The sequence below is a fragment of the Numida meleagris genome, chromosome 3, assembly GCF_002078875.1.
Source record: "Numida meleagris isolate 19003 breed g44 Domestic line chromosome 3, NumMel1.0, whole genome shotgun sequence".
NCBI classification, from domain to species: domain Eukaryota; kingdom Metazoa; phylum Chordata; class Aves; order Galliformes; family Numididae; genus Numida; species Numida meleagris.
The window spans coordinates 32,616,417-32,642,687 of record NC_034411.1 but is presented as its reverse complement, the minus strand read 5'-3'; the positions used below and the strand labels follow the sequence as shown (position 1 = coordinate 32,642,687).

At 38.7% G+C, this 26,271-nt stretch overlaps 1 long non-coding RNA gene across 1 annotated transcript; it reads right to left on the bottom strand.

Annotated features, from left to right (window-relative positions):
* Window positions 1,149-25,243, bottom strand: LOC110396592. The gene is made up of 3 exons (XR_002437080.1): window positions 25,069-25,243; window positions 2,399-2,510; window positions 1,149-1,322 (listed from the first exon to the last, which is right to left on the bottom strand). It is a non-coding gene; the product is annotated as an uncharacterized LOC110396592 (long non-coding RNA).

Sequence of the window (26,271 nt, the reverse complement as noted above, 5' to 3'; positions counted from 1 at the left end):
GTATTTTTGCAAAAGTTCTTGGTAACAGTTGGGAGTCCAGTGTGGTGAGAAAATGTTGACCTAAAAATGAAACATATATCTAGCAGTAATATCATGTCTTTAATTTAAACATAAAATACAGGCCCAAATCAAAGCACAGGTGTTATAGTCATGGGCACTGGGGTTCAGATGTTCACATGAGGAAATGAAGTTTTTGCTTTCAGCCTAGTCTGTTTCTGATTCATGATTCCTATAACTAAAGATGGATGGGAATTTTAATAAGAACTCATTTGAATTTTCCTTATTCATGTAAAAAGCACAGACTTCAGCTGCTCTAATTTTTAGTTTCATGATACTCAATATTCAAGAAGCATTCAGATGTCTAGCCTGCACAATGAATGTCATTGCAAGTCTTAAAACTTTAGTGCAACAGTTTTCTCTGCCTATTCCTACCAAACATTTTTTAACACGTCAGGAGTTTCTATAGCTCACCTAGAAGAGAGAAGCACTATACCATAAGAAGAAGACAAAAATATCCCCATAGCAGATAAGAGTAAAGCAATCTTCTGTTACAGAAGCCTGTGTCCTTGGGAGCTGGTGAAGAGAGATGTGAGGCAGGGGGCTACTGTAGAAGCTAGTGCAGGTACGACAGCTTCAAGACAGCTAAAATATGCATACAAATTCTTCAATATGCGTACAAATTCTTCAACCATGTGAGAAGGATGTTGTGGAAAGGCCCCAAGGAGACATCAGACCCCATCTCGGTTGTACCAAAGAGTGAACAGCAAGGCAAAGCGTCCCACAGCTACACAGCTACAGATAACCACTCAAGAGAGTCCCTCAGAGAGGCTGTCACCGCAAGCATCCACTTGTCTTCACACTGAGCACTGGAAACACTAGAAGTCAGTGGGTTCTCATTTTCCAGCAAGATGTTTTCTGCAATGCGAAATTGCTTTTAACAATGTTATTGTTAAGCATTTCAGATTCTGTGTATCATTACAAATCAAATTTAAAAATTGGACTCATGGTTTACTTAGGCTCTTGTGAAATCTTCCTCAAAACAAACCAGACACCGTGTGAGAATTATGTGACAAACATGTACAAATAAAGGTGACACACACAAGAATCCTAATTAGTCAGCCCTAGGAGCAATGTACTCACCAGTTTTATGTGAAGCACTCTCACAATGTTTTTATTTTATTTTTCTGATTCTTACAGAGACAGGCACAGGTTCCAAGCCATCAGAGGCAGCAGACCAGCACCAGGCTTGGCTGGTTTTTGGATTGCAGATGTTTCTCCTTACACACCCACTCTATTCTGTGAAGCCTCTTCTCCTCTGCCACCTATAATATGTCCAAGAGTAATTACATATAAGATGGGAAACGAGAAGGAGGAGCAAATCATTTTGAACTACATATTGTAATAAAGCATACAGCTATTTTCTTGTTCTCTACTATTTACTAGAGAATGGATATCAAGTTTCTGACTGACCCAAACCAACTGCAGCAGGCATGGTGAACAAATGAAGCTTTAAAAGCTGTTTAAATCCAGGTTCTTCATGATCCCTCTTGGCAAAGAATTAATCAGTTCAACATGCGAGGGGGTGGGTTGCTCATTGTTCAGTCGATGTCTGAATCCCATATAGACAAAATAGTCTGTTTGTTTTTCTTTCAAAGAACAAAAGTTTGTTGTTTCCTGCAGGATCACCATTCATAATTTTCCCCCAACAGGAAAAAAACCAACATATTTTTAGTTAAATTTTTATTCAGAACATGTATTTCTTGGGTGGTAAGCAATTACCATAGTACATAATATGCTTTGATCTTTCTAAAACCTGCCCTCAAAAATGTAGAAGCTTAAGTCAGGTACCAATGTTGTCAATAATTATGCTTTACAATTTCATGGTTGTCTTGTAAGAATTCCAGATAAGTCAAATGACAAGAATGACTAATTGCTATGGCAAAGTGTTACGGACATTAACAAATAATTTGTCATTGTAATGAATTACACCCTTGTATTACAGCTAATTCTTAACGCTTGCTTAACTTTCGGGGAAGTGGGCTGGTAGTTATTTGATTACTGATTGTAATTTTCTAATTACTGCTGGCAGCCAAATATTTTTCTTCGTTTTCCTAAATAACAGCTATTAAGCTAAAATGTGTCTGGGCAAGTCTCCTATATGCCTGCACAATTCTACAAATGGAGATCAACACAGCGTAAAACCAGGGGCTGGAAGTCTCTGTTCTTTTTCAAAGTGCAAATGTACATTTTTCTGAATGCATTTCTGGGTCTCTTTTCTCCTGTTCTGTCTATAGCATCCACTTGTTTGTTATGAGATTTCTTCTGGGAAGAAAACTTGGAAAGAATTCCTTCTAGTGGAAGACAGTCAAGGAGATTCCTAGTGACACTGTGCACATACCATTTATAGCCACTGCCTGTACTGCAAACCACGTAGGTATCGGGACCATCGCCACCAAGAGCTGCTGTTTGGAAAGCTGTGCAAAGCTAGATCAAAGGCAGCGGAGCTTACCCTGCAGGAGGAGAAACTGATGTTAAGGAGAAATTTGTGTTAAGGAGAATTTTGGAGAAGTAGGCCTTTTGCATACTCTTATTTGCATCAAAGATGATTTCAAAAGAGAATGCCAATCTCTTCCCATCATATATGTTGCTTAATAGACTAACATCCTAAATAACCTTCAGGTAAATGCCACACAGCACCACTCTTTCTATATTGATTTATAACAAATACCTTGCCTTACTATCAAAATACTCAACCTACTTTTCAGGCTTAATAAACCATCCGAACATTTCCAGTTACATTTACTCATGCATGTACACCACACTGCTTTGCCACATTAGCTTGCTATCCACACATTTCACTCTTGCTCTCAGCTATCCCTTTCAGTGTCTTTTCATAGACCACTATTTCACCTGAGACACGCAGCCCGTGACCCCAGGATGTATTCAATGCTCTCTCATTTGTAACACCATTTTCTCAGACCAGGGAAAGCCAGAGGAAGTTTCCATATGCTGCAGCCATGTGCCACCTGTACAAAATTTGTAATAAAATAACCTAACATCTCAGTGCTAGAGAAATGTGGCAAACTTTGAACAGCACCAGAAAGCAGAGAAGGAAAAAAGTGTGAATTAATCTTAGCCAGAGAGAAACTTAGAAACTTTATAAAAAACAGCCTGCTTTCTCTTCCTGTGCACCTACCTGGTAGCAGTAACCAGCTACCAGTGAGCTGGTATGTGTTTGTGAATACTCATACAGGTAGCTGATATCTCAAGGTATCTGTAACAGCTGTTTCCAAACTCAGTAATCCAGAGAATCCAGCATGGACCCTGGCAGTAAAAGATGACCATGACAGGGGAGGGAAAGGGCCACAGTTCACCTATATTTCCACATATCCCCTACTGTTTTTTCCCAAGAGGACCATCATCCCCAACTACCAGCTCCTCAAGCTATTCAGATATGCACACTGAAAATCATCTACAGCAGCTGCAATTAACCTTTGCTCTTTAGCAAACACTTGTAGAATAAAAGGCAGCTTTCAACAAGCTGATACTAAAATATATGTAGCAGTTGAAAACACGTTAATATTAATAGCTGTGTGGGGCTGTAATAGTACCAGGTGGGCTTCCTGAGGTGCCTCGTACATAGCTATGCTCAAGAACTGACACCCAGCTCGTTGCTGAAAGAGGTGGTTACCTTCTGATAAAAAACACATCAAAATCAAAATGAAGTATCAGTACACAACATTTTTAATGCTTACAGAACCAAGAAAGCCTTAAGAAAATACGCACAAAATAAATGCCTTATCTAACTTGCCTCAACAGTTTTCAAGAACTATATTCCCCAGTCACCAGAGCACATACAGGAAAAAGTCATAGTGAGTTGAGCTGCTTCTGCTGAAGGGAAATGACACAAGATTCAGAGCAGAAAACTGACCAGTTTTTGCAAGGCCTTGGGGAAGGCCTGGGTCTCTACATGCAGCTGAGGAACACGAGCATAGAGAACTGCCCTTCCCATTCTGATCAATCTCACACCCTGACAAGTCCCTTGTGATACTTTGGTTACATAGCACCTTGGTGAACTGCAGAGTTTCATTGGCATATCTGTCCATATTGTTCCAGCAGCTGACCCGCCAGTCACAAGGCTAAGACCTTTGTCTTAGCACTTTGCGCTAAAGGAGAGCCTCCAGTTAGGGCTCAACTCCAGCCTAGCAGGAGGACGAGTCTGTTTCAAGCAGGTCACCGTGGCAAGACCGGGGATTTCTTCAAGTTTTGAGTTCTGGATTTTGTTCCTGGTTACTATAGCTTGCTGTAGCCTGGGAATCTGTGAAGCATTCAGCGAAAGTTGGCCACCTTGTGAGAAAGGTGTGAAAGGGATTTTTGCAAGAAACATGCAGTGGAACTTCTGCTATTCATGACTTTTTTCTGTTAAGAGTCTTGAGGTTTTGTAATTAGTTAACTGATTTTCCCTTATCATCTTATCCCTCCACATTTCAATTATCTCAGTGGAACGGGTGAGAAGAAGGGGATACCCTGTGGAGCAAGTGAGTAAAATCAGACATGCATTCAACTTAAAAGAGTTTGTGAGAAATTTTAAGTATTTCTCTTTTTTTCTGGTGGAAAACATTTATTTAAAGTCATCCTATTTCCCTAGTTCTACAGGGAAATGGAGCTTGGTTATATCAGATTGGCCCAGAAATTTACACTCATCAAAGCTTACATTGAACTAATCTGTTCGTTGTTTCTCGTTTCCCTAATCTTTTCCCTAAAGGGGACCAGTAGGGAAAAGATTTTTTTAACTCTGCCAAGTAGATTTTCATACATTTTTCCCCAAATCTCTTCCTCATTTCCTAAAGGTTCAGTTGCTGACATGCTACAGGTATTTTAGTAAATCCTGCATGAGAAAACTTGCAAAATCTCACAGAAGACACTTTAGTACTGGCCTCAGTTAAACTTGCTCTTTTAAGACCAAGATCTCAAAACTTTAAGTAGGGAATAAAAATGAATGCATTCAGCTTCTATTAAATAATTACGGTAATAACAAGTACACATATCACTTTGAATTATCAGTTATCTCCATAGCATATAAGAATGAAACACAATTGACTACTTCAATTTAGTTAATAAACATTTAAGGAAGTGTTTTCAAAGTGAAGCATAACAATCATTGGCTAATATTACTAGTAGACCTAATATTACTAGAACTGTCCGGCAGAATTTAATAAAGGTATGTTTTTGGTATATTTTTTTCCTAAAAGAGAATCATGCAATATTTTAACTCAAAAATTTTGTCAGGACCTTTTCCACAAGGCTCCATTACAACCCAGCAAATGATGATGGCAAACATATTTCCAGATGACAGGTCAAGATTCTCTTAAAAGGTGCTTTGTCCTCAGGTCATACAGATATGTTCAGCACAGTAATTCATAATAAAAGCATCCTCAAAGGATGAGCAGGCAGAATGAGACAAAAGAGAGTAACACATTCAGAACCACTAATCCTGTTTCTCTTCCTCAATTCCTGGCTGGATGTCACACTGAGGCTTGGTAACAGTGCTGTGTATTTGCCATCTCACATCTTGATGTAAGAGCAACAGCATACTTTGGATAAAACAATAACTATTTTTGTAATTTCATAACTTAAAGCATGATTTAGTGGAATGAGCAGAACTGCACAAGTGAATTGTAACCTTCCTCTACTCTTCGCCCCTTCCTTGCCTTGATCAACTTGGTATGAATTCACTGCTCTGAGTGAGAATGTTGGGGTGGATTCATGGCTCTAAAACTTGGCCACTTTAATAATAAGAGAATCCTTTTCATCTGATACAAGCAAATCCCTAATTCCTTACTGCTTTCTGCCAGACTGGCTGTGACCTGGAGAAGATTATGCTATTTGGGCAGAGTGAGAGTGACAGTACATGGCTCTTGGAACTGCAACAACCCTAAAGGAAGAAAATATTCTCTTTTGTGGGTCTTACTTTGATATTCTTGATCAGGTTTGTTCTGCTGTCTTTCACTCTTAGCATGACAAGGAAAGAGAAGAACTGTTCATGTGATGGCTTGGAAGAAATCAGTTCAAAAAATTGAACAGGAAAAGGAAAATACATGAGAAAATGAGACCATACAGCTGTGCTACTAAAGGTAGTATAAAGGCAGCTGTTAGTATGACCTAAAGCCTCTGTGTAGTTGGGATATCATTCAGGAAATGATGTTTTTTGCCCACATCTTATTTATAAGAGAAGTCATAGCCTTTGGTCTTATCTAATCACCCTACTTTGGGGTTTGCAGTTTTCTCCCATCCTCCTGAGTTCCTCTAAGGGAAAGAAAGTGTTGTCACCATTGATGCTCAGCATAAATGATCTCCAGACTTTGGTGAATTCACCTTAAGAGCACACAGATTTACTTCTTTGAATTTCAGTGTTGTCAAAGCATAAACAGCAGCAGGTGTCATAGAAATAGGCTTTCTTTTCCTGGATGTCCAAAGGTAAATATGTATTTAGGATTTATTTGTTTTACAGTAACACTAAGAGGCTCCAGCTGAGATCAAAACACTGTTTTTTTTTTCTGTGTCTTTACACACAAAATGGAAGTCTGTGCCTCTGAGGGTTTACAGTCTATCTATGGGAATTCCTAACAAAATAATAATCATTGCCCCTTTTTTTTTTTTTTTGAGGGATAGCATTAAAACACTAAAAAACTACAGAAACACTCCTGGATGTATCAACAAGGAGCACACTGGTGTCCACTCGTGGACGTGTCAGGTCACCCTCCAACCCTCCCACCCAGCTCTCTTCTCCTCAAATAGCTTGGGCTGCATGCCCTAGAAAACAGTGCAAGAGGCCCCTTGAAATGATCAAACCGAGAATAAAGGCTGTTTTCTTCCTCGCTCCCAACTCTTAAGAGATTTCCTTGTCCTCTGAAACTTGATGTTTTAGGACTCCTGAGAACCTTTTATTACCACTCTTAGCTTTACTTTGGATGATCTCATCATTCATGTAAAATTCAATTCCTTCATGAGGAATATATACTAATGAAGGGGTCAAGTAAACTCAAAATTATTAACCCTCTTTAGTCTCCTTTGGGAAACTGCAAACATATATTTTTTACTCTTGGCCTGTTTTCCAGACCAATAACTTTTTGCATTTATTGAGCCTTCTGAGGATTCTCTTTCAGCTTTGTGAAAGTTTGCTGAAAGTTCCCTTCCCCTATGGAAATCCTGTCTTTTGCTTCAGTCACCTGCACATTACATTTATGTATGCTATTATCGATTGCCACTAAAGCCCTCAACATTTTTTAAAGTGCAAATAAAATTTTATCTTCTAGAGTGCTTATTTGTTGGAAGAGAAGGACACTTGTGCCACTTAATGCATCTTGCTCTCAGGAGGCAGCAAAGGTGATTGCTTCTGACTCTACCCAATAGAGATAAAAGGCATTAGCAAAAGTAAACATTTCCTCAGAACATCTCATCCATACACCTAGTAAGAACCATGTTTACTAAGACTCTTCCTTCCCACCTCTCTCTTAAACACAGGTACTAACTTAGCTAATATCCAACTGTACATTTCCTGAAGAAGTATACAGCTGGACTAGCAAACTCATGTGCCAGTTCTGCCAAAATTCTGGAAAAGCTCCTACCCCTCATCAACTACAGGAATTTATAGAATCATAGAATCATCAAGGTTGGAAAAGACCTCCAAGGTTATCTAGTCCAACTGCCAACCCATCCACACCATGCCTACTAACCATGTCCACAAGTACTACAACTGCACATTTCTTGAACACCTCCAGGGAGGGTGACTTCCCCACCTCCCTGGGCAGCTTGTTCCAATGCCTCACCACTCTTTCTGAGAAGAAATTTATGCTAATATCGAACCTGAACCTCCCCTGGTGAAACTTAAGGCCATTACCTCTTGTCCTATCACCAGTTACCTTTGAGAAGAGGCCATCCCCACCTCACTATAACCTCCTTTCAGGTTGCTGTAGAGAGTGATAAGGTCTCCTCTGAGCCTCCTCCAGACTGAACAATCTGAGTTATGAGTCAGCTTGACTTAGCAATTCTCATCTAAGTACTATGATGTTTTACTTACAACACACACATCTCTTCACCCATCACAACATTTTTCTGTTTCTTAGGGGCTCTCTGCCTGCCTGCCTAGGCTCAATATCATTACAGTAGTTATTTGTTTATACCTAGTATTTCTTTCTGAAAATCTTTCCATGTCACTTCTGGTACGAATTCCTAATGATACAAACAGCTCTGTGAGTCTCCTCTGCATTCAAGCTTATGTTCTTCAGTTCCAACTCACAAAAATGATCTTTCTTATTTCATCACTTATGCTTTTAATTTATTGTCTTAGTTGTCTTATTTGTTTCTCTAACCGCTTAACCCAAATAGGATTAGCTCATGTTCATGTGGTCCAAGGTTGTTTTCTATAATGTTATTTCTTCCACAACAGCTCTTGCTACTTATCTAAACCAAATCTTGAATATTACCTCTTGTTCTTTCAGTGATTATTTAGGGAAAAGCTGTTGGTTGTTACATCTACAAATATCTTAATGACTATATTTTTTTCACCATTCTATTGATTGGCTGTTAAAGTCAACCAAAATGACATCGAACATGTTCAGATTTGATTCTTGCATCTATGACTAACTTACAGAACTCTCCCAGTACAATTTTTCCTGCAAACCTTCACAAAATGCAAGCCAGTTTTGTTTTTATCCAGTCTTATCTCTTTTTTCCCAACAACACACAACAAAGTGCCTATATGATATTAATGACAAGTTTCCTCTTTCAAAGTAGGTAACTAGAGATTTCTTATAAAACAATACAGTGGTTTATAGAGTTTGTTTTTACTGTTCAGAGGCAGACAATGATATATTGGTTTTTCTCCTTAGACTAAAATCAGGTAAAAATATTTCTTCTCATACCCTCAAAAATAAACATTTTTGGGTGGAAGCCAAGAATAAAAAGTACGATCTGCATAGATGAATCACTCTTAATAATTTATTAGCCTAAGAAAAAATGGCTTATAGCTGAACCATTTGTGCATTTTTAACATTTCATGCTAAGGCTCCATAAGTTATCCATATACTGTATATAAGATTACCAAAGTAATAGATAATTGTAGAGAAATATATATATGTAATTCAATTTCTATCAGAGTTAATCCAGTGGAAGATCAAAATTTGGGAAATAAATATTTTCCAAATATAATTGAAATACTTTATATTTAGGTACTGTTTCACAGTAAATCTTCCCGTATAAATTTTATGTTCTAGCAGGAATTGTACTCAGGGGAAGAAGATAGGACATTTGTGTTTGCATTTATGTTAAACACGTGGCCATCAGTGATCACAGAGGGAATGTATTAATCTTGATTTTAATTACCAAGTTAAAACAAAGCAACCAGTATTTTGTTTGTAACTGTGCTACTTTGAAAGCTGCAGCTGGCTGATATCTTACTACTCTCCTCTATTGGAAGCTGAACATTTCCGCAGTAACACACAATTGAGCTTACTTTCCTTGAAAGTCATAAGCAATGCAAGTGTATAATCTAGGTCTTGGTATAATTGTGCTGTTTGTTTTAACCCCCAGAGAGTTCTGTTCAATTCCATCTCTCAGGTGCCTTTCTCTGAGCCCCTGAAAAGAAAAATAAATATGAATTTTTGTGTTCTAAATGCACTTATGTTATGGATTGTGTCGTTATAATTAACATTTCTATAAAAATGTTGTTTTTGGGTTTTTTTGTTTTTTTTTCCCCAAAGGCCTTCTTTTAATCACTATTTAACTGAGTGGCATCCAGCTGGGCTGTTGCAGTGAATGGTCCAAGGCCTTTCAGCACTCCCATTTAGGCCTGCCTTTCTGAGTGTTTTATAATGTAGCCGTTTTTATTCACATCAGACTAAATCTTTGCAAGTGGGTCCCCAGTTTGGGAGTAAATTATTTGCATAGAGCTGAGTTGATCTAGTTGTTTCTCTGTGAGAATGCTGCCAAAAATCACAGCTCTAGAGGCTGACTTCCACCTCTCAGGGGAGCTGTTGAGTAAAATGGGCATTAATTAAACCTTTGCTTGGGGCACCATGATCCCTCTCATTTCTATCCCACCTCTTTCTACAGGAACTTAAGTGAGAGCTGTTCTATTTGATATCGGTCTGTTTCAAGAATATCCATTTTATTCTGAACTAATGCATTGCTATTTTGTCAGGAAAAAGAGTGACCTCAAGGATCATCTATCTACGGATTCAAGAGTAGATTCACAACAGGTGCAGTTGAAGACTTGGGACACCTGGACGTGGCCTTGGAGAACACACAGAACTCACCTCCTCCCCACAGAGTGAACAGCCCATCCTCTGTGTATGAGATAGAAATCACCCCACGCTCACCACCCCTCTACCAGTCTGCAACAGGCTCCTGTGGCTGCTAAAAGCAGGCAGTGATCAGATGTGACATAAATCCAGCTGCCAGGCTTTGCCTGGATCACATCTGTTTGGTTTAATATCAATTTGTTGTGTCCAGATAGCCTAGATTGTATTTTTAAGATGGATGTGCTTTGATTTCAACAGTTCTTTAAGATAATTGGGAATTACACTGTCACCTCTTCAAAACATACTGATTGCATTTTAAATATACTGCGGCCTATTAAGAAAGAGAGTAAGTATCTAGGCTACTCATGTACTTCTTTTCACTGTTGTTTTTCACAACACAAACCACATACAGTGTTGGGATCAGGGATTTTTCTTTCTTATTTATGAGGCCCACTTTCATTCAAACTGAAACATGGATACTAACTATACTTCTGAGTACTAACAGAAACCTGAGGTCTTCCTTAATCCTATTAGTGCAGTCATCCTTTTATTAGCTGTGGTTCATCACAGAAATTACAGGGGCTCTCTAGTGTCCAGTTAGCCACGTCCACAACTTGAAGCAGCCCCAGTAGTGTACATCCAACACTAAATTGTGCTGAGCAGCTAAGCTGGTATGATGTTCTATATTTGATCAAGTTGTTCTTCTGCTACATTAATTGTAAGTGACTCTGACAGTTTTATTTTCCCAGTGTTAGCAGAAAGATAACATTTGTATATTCCCTATGTGTCCCGCTATGTCAAGCTGACTGCCTTCTGTGAGTTGGTATATAAAATCAATTATTTTTTTTTTTAATTTAATCAATGGCCTACAATTACTACTTCTACTTTAATGATTTTAACCTTTTACCTTTGGAAATGTTTATACTACATGGCACCATATCCTCAACTAAGTACAAGCAGTTGTGTGTCATTTGATGCCACTTTTGTCCGTAGTAGTATTTTTACTTACACATGGAAGCGGCATAAGGAAAATTATAGTATTGTTACTCCTATTTCCCTATTTTTTGCAAAATAGAAAAAAAAAAGACTTTTGATCAGCAGTACTCTTCACTGAGAAACTGATTTTTCCATGTTTACTCATCCCAAGTGAGTAAAAAATAGAAGCAAGTGTGGCAGAATTTATTCTCAAATGTTACACTATAGACTGCAGCTATCTACACTATCCCACACTGCAGCCAGATACAGTAACTACCAGTTAGGTCATCCTGTTCATAGCTGTGACAGCTTAAAATTAATCCTAACACTGCACACCATTTTTTGTTAAATTTAGTTTTAAACGACCAAAGCATTTAGGCTTTTACAGTTTGCTATGGAAAGCATTCTGCAAAAGAGTAGATCTCAATTTTAGAATATGTCTTCTGCAGGCTTTAATCTTCCTCCACTTTATTCACACTGTCCTAGCCAATAACTATTTCACAGCTATCCTCAGACATGGCCCTCACTTTGCCTGACCTATTTGCATGCTAGACGCATAAGAAGATGAGATATGCCAGGATGCAGAAACACACCCGACATTTGCTGCCAAGGCAACAAGAACAGGATGCGTTTTCTAACGGTTCAGATAAAGAAGGTGTGACGTTTCAGTCTTGCCAACACCCACCATTTCCCTCAGGAGAAGCCAACGTTGCCAGCAGATCTAGAAGTCATCTAGGATAAACACCGTGTTCTTGGCTTACCTTGAGTTTGTCTAACTAGGGTAAGTACAAAGCGTGACATTCAATGCTGCTATTTAGAAACCAGAGTCTGGGTGCTTCCCTCCACCCACTTCTATCAGCATGGGTACAGCTCTGTGCCTCCATCCTGCACTGTGACCTCAGGAGATATAATCTGATCCTTATACTACTTATCTCCTCCTTAACGCTTGTGCATGTCCAGGGCCACTTGCAATATTATTTGACCTCAGCTCTTTGATCAGATTTGTACATTTAGAGATGTTATCCTGAAAGGTGACAGTCTATATAACTATCTGCTACTCACCACCTCTGCACAAAGCTATTGGCATGCAAGCCTAGAAAAGGACAAGTGGATCTCTAGCTGTGAATAGATATGGGAAAAAAAAAAAAAAGATGGAGCAAATCCAGCTAAATAATGAGCTTATCTGTGCTCACATGTTCCCTAAATGAAGCAGACTGAAAAGTTTCACTCTACAGCAAACAAGCGTGTTTCGTGATGCTGGGCATGGAAAACTGCTTTTACCTTCCTGCAGGACTCCACGTCCCAGCAGAGAAATAGCTGGGAATGTTCTCAGGAACACGACAGCACAGGAAAGAATCTGTTAATTGTCTTTTGGAAGCCTTTTTGGTACACAGGAAGGGAGTGCCTTGTCCATTTAAAAAGAAATGTATGCACTTGGAACATAACACTTTCTGTGAGCATTCATGGGGGTCTGACATTGTGGAAGACGTTATGCAGCCAGTTCACAAGGTATCAGATACCAACGTCTGTTAGCATTTTGGATATCCTCACAGTTCATATGAAAAACGTAGGAAACCCACTCTGCACCTCCATAAATACACACAAAGTCCATGAGTATGCCGAGGTATGCACAGTGCAGGAGCTCAAGGCCTCCTGAGCCACAGCTGCCGCAGCAGGCAAGGAAAGAGGTTGCACACTGGTACTCTTACCCAGGATGGGAGACATAAGTGCAACAAAGTACTCTATCTAGCAGGTTTCTGTCATCCTAGAATCACAGAATGGCTTGGGTTGGAAGGCACCTTACCGATCACCCAGTTCCAACTCCTGCTGTGGGCAGGGCTGCCACCCACCAGCTCAGGCTAAGCTGGGCCCCATCCAACCTGGCCTTGAGTGCCTCCAGGAACGGTGAGTACACAGTACTCCAGGTGGGGCCTCACAAGGGCAGAGCAGAGGGGGACAATCACCCGCCTCACCTGAAGGGGAAATGCCAACCGCAGCAAGGCTGTTAAGGAGTGTTAGGCATTTCCCCTTCAGGTCAGTGAGCAGGAGCAGGGATGAGGCAGCCACTCTCTAATGACCACTCCTTCCCGGTGCTACGCTCATCACTGTAAGCAGCAGTTACGATCACAAATGCTTTCAAATTAGGCTTTAGAGCCTAACATCAGCCTCAAAATGATGCTAGAAAGGAAAATGGTGGAAAAGACTCAAGGTGTATTAGAGGACAGGCTGTACATTTTCACTGCAGATGATCACATCGCTACCAACAATTAGGATTAGATCATGGCACCCTCCCTAAACCCAGTGATAGCAATCAGGTACCGCACTCACCACAAATATTATGTACACGTTTACAGATGTCAGGCTAAATGCTATTTATTACTCTTAGGCAGACTCCTACTTCAATCAACACAATTAGAAAGTTTTTTCCTTCTCCCCAAGCCACATTTAGCTGCTTAAATACCAGCAGTTAATGTATCATCAAGGTAAAAGTTCGATTATCTTTTGCAGTTACTCGTGTCATACAGAAAATTTTAGCTGTTTTGGAAAAACAGATGTGATGCTATAGGAAACATTTCTAAAAAATGAAGTTTTACAATTTGTTTCCAAAATGTAAGTTATAGTTACATACAATAAAAGTTTTTCGTAATCCTCTGTCCCTGAGCAGTTTGCAAAAATATATACTTTGCTTAATTTTAATCACTGCAAGGTGGCTATTAGAAAAGTTTGTTTCTTTAAATGAATTTACAGTTCTAGGCAATATTTAAGAGCCTGTGAAATAGGAATTCTTGGTACTTCATATGTACTCTGTTTTGTTTTAAATCTGCAGAACTATCAAAACAGTATGCATAAATGTATTCAGGAAGATATTTGGATTTACTGGAAAAACAATTATGTATCTGCATATTCATGAATTTTATGTCCTCTGACATTTATTTTTCAGCTGCAATATTTTCATTTTACTTAATTGCTTCTGTGGAAGTTTCATTTACGGACAGCAAATAATAAATGTGAGTTCTTGGCTTTCATGCAAAGGAAATCCTGACATACATCTCATAGTACCTTGAACCTCAGGTCTTCAGAATTTATATATGCCCTGCTCCAAGTTTATATCATCTAAACAGCAAGTGGCTATACCACTCCACCCATTCAAAACTTTACTCCATTCCAAAAATACTCTGCAAATGAGTTTTTTTTCCTTTCTCCTCATGTTCAACAAAAGCATTCTAACATTGCAGCAAACAAAGCTTCTCTTGTGAACTCTTCTCACTTCCACAAAGCACTGAGCACATTATTAACTTTCAATACAGTTTCTAAATTCTAGATCAAAATATATCCCCGTATGACAGATATATATGATATATCACATATGTGAAAGTACACACATGTTGAAATGCTTTGCCAGAAATGAATGGCCATCTTGTGAGCTGAAAAATCATTGAATCATAGAATAGAATCATAGAATATTCTGAGTTGGAAGGGACCCATAAGAATCATTGAGTCCAACTTCTGGCTCCACATAGGACCACCCAAAAATCAGACCATAGGTAAGTATGCGCTTAATTGTTTGGATATTTTTTAACATCAGTAGAGTTTTGTTATATGTATCTTTTGTATTTTTTAACAAATCTCATTGACAAACCTGAAACAGCTTTTTAAAATGAGAGTTTTGATGATTTTATGAAGGGTTTCCATTCATTAAATACTTAGTACTAACATTCATTTGCAAAAACATGATTCTTTTTCATATTTTTGCATATTTAAATGAATTACTTTTATGAAGTACTTCATTTAATGTAGTAATGTCTTTGATTCAACTGAGCTAAATTAGGACCTTTCACTTTCTTGATTTTTTTATATAGAATGTGTAATTTAATTTCCTTGTCTTTTCTTGTGTTTTTTCATTCACTTAAGCTACTACCATTGTGCTTTTAATCATATATGCATGACATTTAGCCTTAAAATAAGGCAAATAATGACAATTCCCTCAGAACATCAAGGTTTTTTGGTTACTTAGAGCTAATAGTTCCACAGATGCTAAAAATTACTCTCTTTTATACACATAACAATTCATTATGCTCCTGATTCTATGCACAGTAATTACAATCTATGCTTTCTTTCCCAAATGAAAGACAATAGTTTTTGATCAGAAAATTGTGTGCCCCAGAAAACTCCAGATATATTATCGCACCAAGGCGGACGTTTCAGTACTAGGTAAGTAATACATTAAGAAGCTGTTGAGTAAAATCTATAGTTATAAAAAGAGTTACAATACAAAATTATAAAGACTCTTTCATGCCATACACTTCACAGTGATATTATGTGCTGCACCTCTTCATCATATTTTCTCAACTTTTGCTCACTAAGCTGAACATTTTATAATTGGTCTGATCATTTGTACAACAACAAATAAAATGAGGGGAGGACCTCAGCTGGGGATTTTGGGTGGCAATGCCATTACTATTATTACTAATTAGTCTTCCTGTAATCGTTACAATAGTACGAGACATGCTGTCTTTCTAGCTCATCTCGAAGTGTCTCTTCACAAGCCAGCAGAAAGCAAATGGGACAGCCAGACTATTCCCTTTCCTCCCTCCCTAAACACCACTTATTTAAAAAAAAAAATAAAAAATTAGAGTTTGAATGGAAACCAAATAATGAAATAACTGCCTAGTGTTCACATAAAACTCACAAAAAAAAAAAAAATGTCCTGGGAAATTTCTGTATTACCTCTTTTTCTTTTTTGTGAGAATATTCAGAATGCCTAAACACAAGTAAATGGCAGGCAAAAAACATGCGATAAGAATTTATAGGAAGGGGTGATGAAAAACCTCCCAAAGCCTTACTTCTTTTTTAATTTCATTTTTTATGCTGGAAATAAATTAAAAAACAGGATCTCATGGTACTAGCAGTGGTATAACGTTTATACAGGTGTGTTTTCAGAAAGTAAAGACATTATCCAAGCCAACTATCAAAATTTACTCAAATTCTCTTAGTTAACGTGAGCTTTGCCTGTCGTAAGAAATGCAGCCAGTCTCACATCACCTAAAATATTTGCTTCGCTCAAGGAGAATTTCCTGCAAACCAGAATTATTTTCAGCATAGCACATTTGAGTCATACAATGCAGATTATCTTGCATGAAGACTTTGTATCAATTGCTACAGTAATCAAAATTATTAGTACATTTTTGCTATCATCTGAATTCCTTCAAGTTAGAGTTTGTTTCTGGTATTGCTATGCCAACATAAATATGGAGATAGAACTAAAAGCGTATGCCAAAACTATAGTTTTATACTTGCATTTATGTATCATTTTTACTTTTGCACGATTATACGAGGGGATTTGTCCCCTCCTTTGCCTTTTAGTAGCATTTGTTTGATTTTTTTTGCTTGCCTTTCATGTTCTATCAGTTACATTACTCAGTCTGTGCCTTGAAGGCAGACACACAAAAAGTTGCTGGCCTCCTTCTGCACCGTGGAACACTTTCTCTTAGCAACAAAATCATCCTCACCATCTCCTACATCCTTGCATCCTCACATACATACCACGTTTTCCTTGCTCTCATTATGTGAAGCACTTTCCTGGATCCAAATTTTTAAATAGAAGGAACCTTCTGACCTTTTTCAGAAGCTTGCAGACACCAGGAGAGCCATAAATCACACAAATCTGGCAGTAAACCGGCCTGCACATCTACTCTTTTTGCTCCTTTTCTCGTGTTTTTGTATTTCATTGTGTCTCTTGGTGGTCATGGCTGTACATACTTACCTTATACCACAGTCTCTTGTGTGCTCTTGATAAAGAGCCCAGGATCCCACCCTGAAGATTTCACTGGCACATGTACAGAGAAGTTAAACAACAACAGATGAGCTGTAGGTAAGGGCTTCTGGAACTCACGGGGGCCACATGCTCCCAGACATGATTACCTTTAACATGGCAACAAGCCACACAAAAGAGATACTCCTGCAGTCTGGCTGATGGTTGGCAACAGCCCAGAGATAAAGCAGTCAGGTGCATAATCCTGCTCCAACAGCTTCAGCCTTGCCCTGGAATACCCCCAGAGACTGCACAGAGTGAATGATGAAGGCAACCAGAAGAAGGTGATGGATCTCTTGTGCTATTAAGAGCTGGTCTTGATGTTTTGGTTTCCAGTTGTGATTGATGAGGCTAAGGGAAGGGTCAGCAGGAGGGTCATTGTTTTCCTTCATTCTCTGAAGAGACACAAGATAAATTGCAAACAGGCTGCATTTTTTTTTTTTAACCTTACGGCAGTAGCTAATGATCCCAGTAAACAATACATCACCTAAAATTATTTGGTGCAACAGTATGCGCCTCTGTTAATTTACAAGATTGGCAAATGCAGGGCCGGCTGCTAGAAGAAAGTGAGGCACAGCTGCATCTATTCTGGCAAGTGCTGTTCTCACCACTCACAGCTGGCAGCAGCAGAGCTCCACAGGCAGCTGAATCTTTCCAAGGTGTTTGCAAATATTTTATTTCTAAGAAAAGCCTACTTTTCACAATTACCTGAATCAATCTCACTTTTTTCCATTGAATTCGTCATAAAGAACCCACTTATTATTTTAAACGCATTTCCAACATCTCCCCAAGCAAACAAGCACTGCCAAAACCTTCGCCTTCTCTCCCACAACCCAACCGATTGGTGCTGTGATGATAGAATCAATAGAGAAGGCACAGTGGTACATGGACATTATAAAGTTCACAATAAAGTGAAAGGATTAGACAGAAACATGACATAAAATAGCTGTCTGGCTTTTTAGATCCACAAATGTAGCAAACATATTTTTTGTTATGAGAATACACAGCAGCTCCCTATTTCCAGTAGCCAGTGCTGGCACATTAGCATTAAGCAAGTTAAATAAACACTAGACCAGAAAATTCACCATGTTAAGTTGTCATTTACTACAATAGAGATAAAACTAAACAGGATCTAAACTCAGGCAGTAAGATTGGTCATTAATTTTCTCTCTTGGGAAAAAGAACACAGGCGTTTTTAAGTGGAAATAGTAAAATATTAATCAAAACCTAAACGGCTCAGTAGTGTAACAGACATTTCTCACACACTCATTCTGAAAAAGGATTTTCTACACAAACCATTAGGGTTAATCTTGAGGTCAAAGGCAGCCAGCCTTGACCAGGTGGGTCACGCCATCCATCCTGCCCAGTATCCTGTATACAAACCTTCTGTAAATCCTTGGGAACCACAAGGAGGGGCAGCTTACACTCCCTGCACCACATCTATGTGTCTTCAGGACTTTTCCCCTCAGCATCTGCAGGCAGGAACAAGAAGTCACTGCCCAGCCATCCAGACCATCGGTCAACACTGCTGCAGCATCTCCACACACCCTGCTCACTGGAGTGGCAGATGCGACCCAATTCAGGAAATGGGCTCTCCAAGCAGATTACAATTGCTGGGACCAATGGGATGGCCATGAGAGTCAAGCCCACATACTTATTATTGAATTGTGTATGTTTTATGAAAAATATTTCCATTTAGAGTGACATACAGAGAGAGGAATTCTGTAACATGTAGTCAAATATAGGCAAGCTTTCTCTTTTACTGAGTACCTCAAACAGTTTCCATTCTTCCAGAATAACCTGTGACTATTTACTTAATCACCCCTTCTTTTCATGAAATCTGAACCTCTGATTGGGAAATTTCATCCTATACCTCAGATCGCAAATCGGGTTAAAGGAAACTACTGAATTCCAGATGTGCTGCATGCATTAAGAAAACATTCTTCTAAAATGTACGATATTTCCACGGAACAGAGAAGCCTGTCAAAACTGTTTGTCTAATAAATAATTAACTGAAAATAAAAAAGAATCATAGAATCGATGAATGGTTTGGGTTGGAAGAGACCTTCAAGACCATCTAGCTCCAAACTCCTTGCCATGAGGGGTTGCTCTAGACCACCAGAGCAGGTGGTCTAGTCTGGCCTTGAACACTTCCAGGGATGGGACATCCACAATTTCTCTGGGTAACATGTTCCAGTGCCTCACCACTCTCATAATGAAGATTTTTTTCCAAATATCTAATCTAAATCTACCTTCCTCTAGTTTAAAACCATTGCCCCTTGTCCTAACTTTCTCAGTCTCTGTTCACAGGAGATAATTATGCAAAAATCATTGGTACTTCATGAGCGTTCATGAGCAGGAAAAGGAGCCAACAATTATTTTGTGCAAACATATAGGTCCTCAGCTCTGTATTTGGGTGATCAACAAAGCTTTAAATGGAAAGATGAATTTCAGAAGAGATCCTCTAAAAGAAATTCCCATAGGGCACACACTTCATCTCAAAGCCTAGCAACAGCCCACTGCCTTCCTACCTTTTCAAAAGCTTCTTTTTTGGCAGATAATGTACTTCTAAAAAGAAACGGTGCAACTCCCTCAAACACATTGAGTCTGTGGCCAACTTAGCATGTAATCCTTAAAACAGATCTGGCTTTTTAACTCCCACAGTAGAGGAAGAAAAGACAGATGGATGCAGTAGGTAAGATTTAAGTTAGATTTGATTAAAGGAAGCTCTTAAGCCATCAAGATCCTTCCCTCTCCAAGGCAAAAATGAACTCTCTCCTCTCACGCAATAGTGTGCCCAACAGGAACTTCCTATGGAAGTTTAGTTGTTAGTGTTTTCACATGCCAGTATGAGAGTCTGTGATAGCACAGGTTGCTACAACAGTGTTATTTCTTCACTAGATGTAGCACTGTATTATTCATTTCCCAGTGCAGCACAGCATAGAGGCTCCTGAGAGAGCAGAGTGTATATACCTTATTGGTCTGTCACTGTGTGTAAGCAGTATCATAGATTTCTAAGGCCAGAAGGGAGCATTATGATCACCCAGTGGCTTCACATTTCTCTGTTTGTAGGTAAAGGAACGTTTGAGCAAAACTGGAAAAGGACAGTATTAGAGGAAACAGATATCCTTATTCCTCATAAAGACAGTATTGAGCAGAAATGTCAGGTTAGGATCTTGTTTTTCTAACTTAACAAGAGATGATTATCACCACTTCTGTCTCAGTCTACAACCTCCACTCAACTTCTAGCTGTTTTTCTCTGCTGAGGTAGTAAATACTCTGTTTATAACTGAACTGCACCTGAATTTCAGCAACAGATTTTCTGTTCCTGAAATCTATGAATATCACTATGAAATGTGCTTACTTCTTCATCCCCATTGGCTGGTAAATGTACAATCACAGAAAAACAGCCCTTCAATAGTTTGTGGAGCATTCATTTACTGAGTTTCTCCAAAGCATAGGCCATGCCCTAGCAACCAGAGCTACACAATAGCTACTGGACGGTCACCAGACTTCTTAGGAGCCTTGTTACTTAAGACTCCATTAACTAATTTATAACACAGACATCATTTGTGGGCATATGCAACCATAACATGAAAAAGGAATCTGTGCAAAGGCAACCACAGGACATGGTTTTCTCTGTGCACTGCCAAAGAACCAGTGAGGGAGCTGTAGCCCTTTTGACTCCCCTGTCCTCTTCATCTTGCCCAGAAATCTTTGTTTCCACAGGTGTAACAGGTGGTGAAAACCAGCTTCTCTCCAGGTAGCTGCAGGACTGTCAGGTCGGAGTGAGATAAAGGAAAAGAACATGGGAACTGCAGAAGTAGGATATACAACTTTCAACAAATACAACTCGAGAGTCTCTGCAACAGATGAGAGAAAAGGAGAAGTTCCCATACAATCTGGTCTTTAAGAGTGCATTTTCAGCTATTGTCAGAAAAACTTTAATTTGTGTATGTGTACATATACAGCTGTGCTACCCAGGTCACATTTAGAGCTTCTATAGACTCAGAGACAGGCAGGTTATTTTATTAACATTAGATTTAAAATATATCATGTTTGAACTATTGTACATGAAGTTACCACGTGTCCTAAACATCAGAGAAGGACCTAAGCCCTCCTTACCAGCCAAGACTGAAGGACCATTTCTTATGGACAAAGAAGAAGGTGGATTAAAAGGACTTGGATGTACATGAGCAAGGCTAAATGCAGGGAAACATCTAAATTAATAGGCATCAGATTTCAGCCTCTCTTGGGAAGGCCAGAAATGACTCTCACCTATAGGAAAGTAAAGTCTAATGAACATTAACAATATAATGATAAAACTTCAATTCACTTAAGTGAAAGTGCTTGACTATAAAAAGTAATTTATTACATGCTATAAAAAAGGCAATTACAGACAAAACATGCAAAAAAAAATTCTATTACATACAGGATGAAAATTGCTGTACTGCAACTAAGATAAACTCTCACTTTTCTATTTATCTAAGGAAGTTCTGTTGTGCTCTGCATAGTTATTGAGTAAGTAAAATGGAATTTACATCTCAGTGAACTGGAAGATAGAATGTTATCAGTATAAATACTTTATTTTTTCCTTGGTAATAAAATTATTTTTCCAAATTAAAAACCTGATCCAGCAAACTTTAGCTCCCATGTCCATGAGTAAATTTACTGATATTTAAATATTTCTAATCTCCATTTCCTCTCAAAGAATCCAAGAGCTAAGGAACAAGTCATTGGTCTGAACAGCAGACTTACTAAGTAGTCTGAACAAAATATTTTTTCATGTTTGACTGGTTATCAAAAATATTTATCTGAACTCTATATTATTCTTAGAGGTCATTGGACATCACAAATGATATGATGTCTGATTTCTCCCTCCTGAAAACCTTTTAACCTTTGGACTGTAAAATAGAAAACATTGAATTACATTCTGTCCCTCTGACCTTTAGATTAAGCCAAGACTGTCCTGCAGTTTCATCAATGAAGCAGTCACCACTAAATTGCTCTAAGCATCCCCCTTCTAAAAGGTTGCTAAGCACTGAAGCTACACAATGGTGCATATTTAAGGCAAATCTGAATAAATGATAATGGTTTCAAACACACATTCTTATTGCACATAGCAAACCTGATCTAATGCTCACTAGGATGGTGTTCTATTCAGATGGTGTTCAACTTCAGACATTTAAAGAGGTATCTACACCTCGGCCAAATCTTTGTCTTCACATTTAGTGGAAAAAAATAGGTCCTTAAGAGCGTGTCTTATCTGACCAGTTTCTGACTTCTACGTAAAGATGAAATAAACCAGACTACTGGATCTTCTGTTTCTTTCCATTGATCATAAAGTGGTCACAGTATGACTCAAACAACTGCTGTATGGACATCTAAAGTTACGTGAGAGGAACTGGAGCCTCTGGCTCCTGAAAGGATTTGAGCTTTTTACTTCCTACAATGCAGTACCAAGTTGGGAGTGTGAATTAGGACATGGGAATTTTTGGACTCCACAGTTGTAACTACACTGAGGAAAAACTTGGAATACCCTGGAGGAAGAATGAGATTGCAAGGCTCCCCCCACTTTCTTACTGTGAAACCCTGAGTTCCACAGTGTGAACCTCCTGGTTCACACAGATTTCCAGAGATGGATAGCAAGGTGAATGCTTACCTAAATTAATTAAAAGGCATTACATATAAGCTCCAAGTTGTTGTCCACAAAGTCAGGAAATATCAGTGGCCTGATTTTACACAGGAGAAAATAATCCAATGCACTCTCAGATGGGCTTCACCCATGAGATCCTCAGCCAGGAGCTACTGCAGCATTTGGAGAAATCTCAAGTGGTTGCAGAGTTGTGCCCTAACCCTGTGCTGAGGGACAGCACACTTTTCCCCACCTGTGGGCTGCCAGTTTTCAGTGTTTCCTCATGAGACAGTCTGGGGGATGAAGATCAATGCGCAACAAATAAGATGACTCTAGCAAGCGCAGGGCTGAGCAGCGTACAAGTACCAGCACTGACTATAGTGCGTGACCATTTCATGGACTTGCTCCAAAGACTATGAGAGTATAAAACTGATTCCAGTGTAAAATCTGCAGGGACAACTCTGTTCTGCATAACCAGCTTTCACCACCCCTGCATTTTCTACTTGAGGATGAAATTCTGGGTTGTCAGCAATGTATCTATAATGCAGTTCAGGCACTGGGCACTGAGAGAGATGGGTAAAAACAGACTGTTTGTTCCAAATCTACTTCTGTTGAAAGTAACTAAAAAAATACATTAAATTAATAGAAAACAGAGTTAATCCTCTTCTGTTTTGTTCTGTGAACTGCCAGGAGACACTAAATACAAATTTAATACTGTCACATGAGGCCCCCTTTCTCATACTAAATATTACAAAAGTTAATTTGGTTTTATTCCGATGATGTGATTTCTTATTTTAATTACTGAAAATTACTTATTATTAAAACTGAGAGGGAAAGATTCTAAGTCAGAAGTTATGCTTGGATAAAAACTCAGAGAAACCAAGATTTGGCTCAAAGTATACTTTCTGTAAATGAAAAGTAAGCTTGTTTTTTCACAGAAGTCTGTAACATTCTGAAAGTAACAAAACCAATTAAAAAGAAGGATATAAGACAAGCAGGAAAAGAAAGAGCTTGAATTTCCAGTGCTTTATTTTCAAGTGCTTGCATAAATACTTAATGCTTCCAGCTCTGCACTCTTAAGAATCCGTAAATAAGATAACTGGTTTCTTTATGAAAAAAGAACATGGGTCTAAAAGACTATATAATGAGATACAGCTTCCTCTGCAAAAAATCGCTAAAACCCTAATTGCTAACATAGTATCTGCCCTTAAGGAAGGCACATATTTAAATGCACTAATTATGATATGTTGACTGCATTATCTAAATACTGTTTTTTCCTTCAGAAGATGCTAATCAGGTGCTGTGGTAGATTTGTTTGAGAATGCAAGTCCCAAGATTTTACACTTTAATTTAAAACAAATTATGAAGAGCAAATTTCAGTCTCTTATTTTTTATTGTTTTCTTGTTATTATATTTCCCCCCGTGTACCTCAATCCATTCCAGAGATGAACTTTCCATTTTTCTAAGTCCTGTTTGGAGATTTTAGGCACAAAAGCCTATCTAAGTAAGCACACTGACAAACTTGATATTAATTAATTTTGTGATGGTAAGATTCTCAATTAATTACTCAAGTACACTAGTGAACAGGATTGAATTTAAACAGTGAGAATATGAATACATTTCCTTCTTATTCTTGGGAAAACCATCTCTTGACCTTAAGTGTCATACATGCGGCTACAGCACGAGGTGGTCAGCTCTGAGCTGTAAGGACTGATTTACGTGAAGGTTTCACTGCTGCAGGTAAACACTTGTTTCTGTAAAATGTGTTTGCTATCTGTCCCTGTTTTTCCATTGCAAAAAAAAAAAATATATATATATAGGAATGAGACAGAACATATTTGGGGTTTATTTTAGTCATTGCATTCAGACCGGTCTATCTGAGATTTCTGATCCAGAGCACAGGAACAGTCTGCCAGTCACAACTAGCACGTGGGGCCAGATCAGAAGGAAAGCTGGGTAGCTAAGTCACCAATGCATGACTTACAGGAATAAGACAGGGAACAAATGAATTAATTCAGCCTGTTGTATTTATCAGGATTTTGTTCTGCTTTGACTTTATTTCACATCAGTATTCCCCAACTTCTGCCTCAGACCTACTCTGAATTCTGCACCAAACTGCAGTATCAAGAGCAAGCAGGAATAACACACAAATCCACTGAATAGTAACGTTTATTTTTATGGATTGTGTAAATTATCTGAAAGGCACGCTTTAAGCTCATTCAATACCTTCTACAACTTTCCATTCATTTTCCACAAAACTTGGCCTTGTAAAGATTAATGTACCCCAGATCTCACAGAGAACACAGGATGAGTAGGGTAGCTGCAATATGGGGTTGAGCACTTACCTCACATAGGGACAACTTGACAGGCAGCCTGGGACTCATAACTCCATGCTTAAAGGTGGAAGACCCTGCCAATTGGAAAGGACAGTGGTAGATTTGCCACAGAAGAGAAGTTTGCTTTCATCTCTTCTCTGCTCCATTTTACTTCATTTTGTTCCCTTTTCTTCCTTCCAGAGGTGGAGCGGGTTGGTTCACTGATATGGCTAATTAGGTTTAACACATGGGTGAGGCAGGTGATGATAATTTTGCACCCTTTCCATTCATTCAGATCATGTCAGTGAAACAAGCTGGAACTCTTTTTCTCACTTTTTATTTTTTTAAGCAAAATGTGACCATGGGCTAACACGGACTCTATTGAGCTTCAATGCAAACAGAAGTAGAGCTTCTTCACCCAGCACCCCTCATATTCTGAGGTAGATTTTCAGTCTTGTTTAGTAAGGGAAAAAAGCATTGAAACTTTTCTTTGTTAGTCTCACTGAGCATGTATAGCTGAGGGAAAGGATGGAAGATTGCTGATGATTGTTCTTTAAATTTAGGGTGCTGAGTACTCAACAAAAGCACCACACAAATCAACCTGGCAACAGCCTGATATTTTGGGGTTGGTTTTGCTGCTGCTGCTGTTGTTTCTCCAGTTTTGTTTGTTGTTTTTTTTCCAAACCCTGAACTGAGAATTTCCTTCTGGAAATTAAAAACAAATTCCTGAGCTAATGTGATATTGAGTCACTGCAAAACAATAAGTGCTCTCTACTTCTAGGGCACATTTTGTGTTCAGAATAAACAGTAACTAAAATAAAAATACTTTTATGCTGTTCAGAAGAGGACTTTGTTAGGTAGCCAAGAATTTTCTCTCATTATTTCAGGCTGTCATTGAGCCTGACTTTCATAATAATAATATTTTTATTATTTTGCATTAATAGGAAACATGAGCCAACACTAGCCAGACATATCTAAGATGAGTGATTACAGCTCTCAGTATCGCACATGCAGTTCTCAGAAGCACAGACACCCTCATCTTGCTCAGCACGGAGCACCCCATTAGTAACATCAGAATAGAAGACCCACAGCCAGTCCATGATGGACGCCTGGCAGGAGGACATATCCCAAAGAAATGCTGGGGCTCTACAAAAGGAGCCTCAAGGGGAAGAAACACGTTTGGGAACACACCAAGGAGATGTCCCAGCTGCCAACAACCTTTGAGAGATTTTG